We start from the raw sequence: 6,897 nt of genomic DNA, 5'->3' as shown, positions 1-6,897 counted from the left end.
TGTAATCATAAAAAAAAAAATCATGAATCAATTTCGGGAAAATGTTTGATGGGGGCAGGAGTAAAAGCATACCTGCCAACTACTCCGGTTTTCCCGTAATTAGTACGGTTTTCATCAACCTATTCCGGGTTACGGTTGCAGTGATAAAAAATACGGTTTTTCATTAATTAAAAAAAAAATTTTTTTTTTACAGTTTTATTCACGAAATCGCGTAACAACAATGACAATCGACGCCGCTTCCCGTAACTTCCTATCGAGCCATTCCGAATGCCATGCGCGAGGCTATTTATAGCACCGCTGCCAAGCACGAGGCACCTGTTGCCATTGTTTCGAAACGAGCGAACGATCATGGAATCAGCCGGAGAAAAATCGCAAACGAGTCTTAAACCGAAAAGAAAACTGCAGTCATTCCGTGAAGAATATTCAAAAAGCCTATCCGGGAATAATTATCCGTTCCAAAAAAGGGTGAAAACTACGCCAATTGCACCTTGTGCGGACAAGATTTTTCGATCGGACACGGAGGAATTAGCGATGTAAAAGACCACGTTGGGACAAAAAAACACAAGTCTAATGCCGTTGCTAGCGATACAAGTGGAAAACTTTCAACGTTTTTCGTCGCCCAAACAGATTCTTTGGATGTGATAAATGCCGGAAGTTTTATTTACGGAGGCAATAATTGAGCATGGACTTCCAATCGCACTGGCTGATCACATGGGACAGTTAAATGTTTGTAATGCAACCTTTAAAAATCATTACGCGGTGATCGCGGTCCCAAAAATAAACTTTTCTTGCATGATAATGTCCAGAAAAATTCGCTTTATATTACTATAGAGTCCTTTTAACGAATGAGTTTGATGGTTTATCACAAACCTTAAATGAAAGAAGTCCTTTGTTCTCCTGCACCATGCATGCGCTTTGGCCTTGCTTCGTGTTTGGTGCGCAATCCTGTCGGCTGTATTTCACAGCACGACATACTGTTAAAAGTGTTTATACTATTTATGCTTTCAAGTCCAAGTTGAAGAAATCTTGTTAAATGTTGACAGCATAACTACCAAAATACAGAAGTATGTCCTTAATATTTTTGCAGTGCTATTTCTGTTGAAAAGTTCAAATGATTACATTAGAGATGTGATGTGCCACTTTTCAAGTGTCTGATGGCTTAAATTAATTTTCATTAATTTTTCATATTTTGAATTCTTTTGAAAGGCTTACAAAAAAACTACATTTGAATTGTAATTCCATGCTATTGACAGGACTATTAATTTTAATGAAGTTAGCTTACCATGTTTACAGTATGATAATTGTGATAGAAATGTGAATTTTAGGCACAGAATATTTTTTACAATTGAACAAGGCAGTAGATTATACAAGCTTGGACAGAAAGTTAATAATGACACCAATTTTTTTTTTAATGGAATTGTTTAGTACTGTTTTACCATTTGTTTACTGTAAAAGGTGTTTATACTGTTTATACTTTCAATGAACAAATTGAAGTCTTGTGAAAGGTTGACAGGATAACTGGCATTAACTGTCAAAATAATTTCAAACTATTGAAGTTAGCTTACAGAATAAACATGTCAATCAACCCATATGATTTTTGCTGTAATATTTTTGTTTTGAAAAGTCACTGTGACTGATAGAAAAGTGATGGTTTTAGCAACATTTTAACCTGTCGGAATGCTAATAATCATTTTGCGTCGGGGGGCGAAGCCCTGAACCCTCCACCAGGACTTTGTCCTGGACCTACCGGGGCCTGCGGCCCTTGGACCCTGGCTACTAGGTTTTTCTGATTTCAAAAGTTGGCAGGTATGCACTGGCTGATCACATGGGACAGTTATTTCGGAAAAATGTTTCCCGACTCGAAAATCGCCAAAAAAATATGGATGTGGTCGAACCAAAACATCAAACATTATTCAGTGTCTTGGAACAGAATCCTCCAAAAAGTATCGGCGATGTCATGAAGACGGAACCATTTAGCATGTCGACTGACGGCAGCACCGATTATGACGATGTAAAACTGTACCCCATTTGTGTTCGATATTTCGATGACGACGTTGGAGAAGTATTGTCAGTACTTCTGTCTTTGAGGGAATGCACAGGCGAAAACATTTACAAAATACTCGCGGAAGAAATAGACTCAAACGAAATTCGGCCGCTGGACCCTGGCTACTAGGTTTTTCTGATTTCAAAAGTTGGCAGGTATGTAAAAGGAATCCATTTGTCGTGTTCCAGTTACAACCGACGAGGAATTGTATACGATGTGTTGGGTTTCACTATTTGAGGAAAAAATGCAAATAAATACACCAGTTTGTGTTCAACGTTCATGTTTAGTGACCTGTCAGTACATTGTAGTGACCTCTAGGTGTCAGCAATGTTCCCTCTAATTTGTCATGTGTGTGAGCAAACACACAAACACTCTGAGCATTGAGTGGAATAGAGATGTGCACACTGTGGTCACACCATACTTGCCAACCTTGAGACCTCCGATTTCAGGGGGCGGGGGCGTGGGCGTGGTTAAGAGATATATATATATAAGAAATACTTGACTTTCAGTGAATATATGTATAAATAAATAAAAGAAATACCGTATTTTCCGCACCATAAGGCGCCCTGGGTTATAAGCCGCGCCTTCAATGAACGGCATATTTCAAAACTTTGTCCACCTATAAGCCGCCCCGTGTTATAAGCCGCATCTAACTGCGCTAAAGGAATGTCAAAAAAACAGTCAGATAGGTCAGTCAAACTTTAATAATATATTAAAAACCAGCGTGATGTGGGCGCGCATGGAGTCGTATATCAACATGGACGGAGCTGCGTGAAAAAAGCCACCCGGCCTCTTCGCGTAAACTTAAACTTACCTTAACCACTCGCTCATCTTTTCTTCATCCATCCCTTCGAGTTAGCTTTTATGATGACGCCGGCTGGAAAGGTCTCTTTTGGCAAGGTCTTCCTTTTGAATATCACCATGGGTGGAAGTTTCTGGCCATTAGCATGGCAAGCTAGAACCACAGTGAAGGATGACTTCTCATTCCCTGTGGTGCGAATATTCACCGTACGTGCTCCCGTTGTATCCACAGTGCGGTTCACAGGAATATCAAAAGTCAGTGGAACCTCGTCCATGTTGATAATGTTCTCTGGCCGGATCTTTTTTTCAGCTATCTTGTTTTTACAATATGCACGGAAAGTAGCCAGCTTTTCTTGAAAGTCTTTAGGCAGTTGCTGTGAAATAGTAGTCCGTGTGCGGATGGAGAGATTGCGTCTTTTCATGAACCGGAAACCTGTCGCTTAGTAGGAGCCATTTTGTGGTCTTTACAGATGTAAACACACAAAGGAAATGAAACGTAATATCCGCGCGCTTCTTCTTCTTCTTCTATGGGGGCGGGTGGTTGCTTACAGTAGAAGAAGAAGCGCTTCCTGTTCTATGGGGGCGGGTGCTTACCTTGGCGGTTGCTTGCGTAGAAGAAGAAGCACTTCCTCTTCTACGGGGAAAAAAGATGGCGGCTGTTTACCGTAGTTGCGAGACCGAAACTTTATGAAAATGAATCTTAATATTAATCCATATATAAAGCGCACCGGGTTATAAGCCGCACTGTCAGCTTTTGAGTAAATTTGTGGTTTTTAGGTGCGGCTAATAGTGCGGAAAATACGGTACTTGAATTTCAGTGTTCATTTATTTACACATATACACACACATAACACTCCTCTACTCATTGTTGAGTTAAGGGTTGAATTGTCCATCCTTGTTCTATTCTCTGTCACTATTTCAGAACACACACATTATACAAATATACATTATAAAATCAATAAGAAAACGGGAGCTCTAATTTGGGAGTCTGAATTAGGATCAGAAGTTCCTACATAAACATTGCGTATTCACGTCGCCATTTTGTATTGATTACTGCAGCTGTGCACTGGATTCATTCACAAATACAAACTACAACTCACAAACACTTTAGAGTTAGGCTCCACCATCAGAATGTGTACTTAAACTTATAAAGATCACATGGATATCATTCAGTGAGTTGATTCACCAAAACTAACCTGTTATACAGGAGGGAAAAGCACACAGGACGTTTCAATTGTTCACAGACTGGTCGCGCTCATCAGAATGACAAGACACGTCCGGTCTGCAGGTGATAGCATTCAATTGGGAAGAAACGCCCTACTGCCCCCTACTGACCAATGTGAATACTGATAAATGTGTTAATGACAGCTCCAAAAACGAATTCAAACCACAAAATAAACTAAATAAATCAACACAAAAATGTGACACATTATGGGTGGGTCACATGTGCATGTACAACAGGCTGTCACACGTCACTCAGGTCCGCATGGAGCTGGAGGGGGCGTGGCCTCCAGCTCCGCCTGAATTTCGGGAGATTTTCGGGAGAAAATTTGTCCCGGGAGTTTTTCGGGAGAGGCGCTGAATTTTGGGAGTCTCCCGGAAAATCCGGGAGGGTTGGCAAGTATGGGTCATACCAGCAGCACATTTGTCTCAAACCTGACATAACAATTTAAATGTCTTATTATAATCAAGTGACTAGTCAATTTCAAGAGATTATTTTCTAATATATGTGATTTGGCCCACTAAGATATATATATATATATATTTTTTAATCAGTTATGCACTATAGTATTTTATGCCTAGGTGGGGGTCCTGCTTTGGAAAGATTGTGTACCCCTTTCAGAGATCACATTTAGTTCCCCTTTAAACATTCACATGTTGCATGAGATGAAGTGTTTATTCACTTTCTGTCTGTAAAATAAATATTTTTATTAGCAATTATGTAGTCCTGTAACATCATTTCATGATTAATATCCCAAAAAATAACATTCTTACCAAATGACAGTAGAATAAGCACACTGATTGAGGAGTCGTAGTAAAACCACCTGAAATGTACACTTTACGTGTCGTGTTGGAGTTGTCCAACTTTTTGTGTGGCCATAAACGCAGCAGTGGCTAATTGCAATAGTGTGTGTGTTGGTGCAGGTGAGAGAGATGTTGATATAACACATGACAAAGAGTTGCTTTTGGCTTGGTTTGTACGATAGACAACGACCAGTTTTGCTGGATAAAAGTATTTTACACATTGTTTTGGTGTGGTTATGGCCGACAAATTATTTCGCTAAATAAAGGGACTGATGGAATTCCTGTCCTCCTTTAAGTGTCTCCACTAGAGATGCGCGGTTTGCGGACACAACCGCGGAGTCCGCGGATTATCCGCGGGTCGGGCGGTTGAAATAAAAAAAAAATTAGATTTTATCCGCGGGTCGGGTCGGGCGGTTGAAATAAAAAAAAATTAGATTTTAAATAGATTCAGGCGGGTGGCAGTTAAACCAATTGGGAAATATATATACATAGTTAAATGTTGTTACCCACATACGAAAAACGAGCAGGCACCTGCTGCATATGCCACAACAGAAGAAGAAAAAAAAAAGAGATGGCAACGCCGGCAGCAAACGTGGTACGCGACAAACTAAAAAAGGGAATACTAAAGACCAGGGGAAAAAAAGGCCAGAAAAGTTCAGCGTGGACTCGTTTTTATGAGGTTGTAAATCAGGATGATAGTAATGCTGGCTACGTGATTTGCAAGAGCTGCGACGCTGTTTATGTCTACGACAGTCACAAAACCGGGACATCTAACATGGTGCATCACATTTGTGCAAAACCCCGAACCTCCACAAACACCCTGAGCATGAGCAGTTTCGTCCGCCGTGATCCCAGAAGAGTGCCACAGGACGTTAAAACAAGATAGAACGCAGCTGCCTGCAGCAGTTTGAGTGGCGCGAGCGCGCTTGGAGGTGCGCTCAGCGCGGCTCCCGGATGATTGCGCACTGGTGTGCGTCTGGGCCGTGACAGCGTGGCACGCATTGAATGTCTCTGCTGCATTGGATCAGTCTCCTTTCTTTAACAGGCAAAAGCTTTATAACCTCACTAATGCCTTGCATCGTCTATATTAGATATATAACAACGGGCGGGTGGCGGGCGGCGGGCGGGTGCGGTTTTGATTAAATGTTAGTTCGGGTGGATGGCGGATGGTTGACGACTTTTGTGATGCGGTTGCGGATGAAATAATTGCCTATCCGCGCATCTCTAGTCTCCACAGACGTTACAATAATTTAAGTGTTGACAAACATTGTTTTATCTGTTGTGGCCGCCTTTCGTCACCTGTTACTCACAGTTGCATTGCAATATCATACAAACCCCGTTTCCATATGAGTTGGGAAATTGTGGGATTAGAGGCCTCACCTTTTCTCCTCCAAACATATTGCTGGGGATTGTGGCCAAACAGCTACATTTTTGTTTTAATCTGACCACAGAAGGTCTTATCTTTGTCCATGTGATGTCATTGGAAGGTCAAGACAGCCATGACATTATGTCCTTCACAAGTGTATGTAAACCCAAAGCCAAATACCCTCTTTCAGAGGAATTTGAAGTATTTCAGCGGTGTGAAAAACAAGCAGGCTTTGTGTCCTCTATGCGGAACACGAACACTGCGTACGTGCCGCTTCTACAGTATAGAACCAGGTGGGAGGAGCAGAGAGTCAAATGTTGCCTTCATGAATCATCAAGGAAGGGAAACAATGTGGAACAACTGCCTTAATTCCCCTCCTCCTTCTCCTCAACTTCTCGGAAGTGTTGTTGTTCTAGTAAGACGCACGAGACAACAAGCGTGACTCAAACGTGAAATAGGAGTTAATGGCTCAATTTTCTCTCTAACATTGCACAAAGCACAATCAGATATCAGTGATGTGGTTTCCAGGCTTCTAAAACATCCGTTTAAAAAGTTCACAGCAAGTACTAAGGGTTACCGGAAGGCCAGATTAGAATGATTATCCTTCAACTAGAATCACAGAGCTTCACTTTTTACACATTTTGTTATGTTAAAGCTTTAT

The sequence above is a fragment of the Nerophis lumbriciformis genome, linkage group LG22 (genome assembly GCF_033978685.3).
Source record: "Nerophis lumbriciformis linkage group LG22, RoL_Nlum_v2.1, whole genome shotgun sequence".
In the NCBI taxonomy this organism is placed as follows: domain Eukaryota; kingdom Metazoa; phylum Chordata; class Actinopteri; order Syngnathiformes; family Syngnathidae; genus Nerophis; species Nerophis lumbriciformis.
This window is presented reverse-complemented; position numbering follows the sequence as displayed.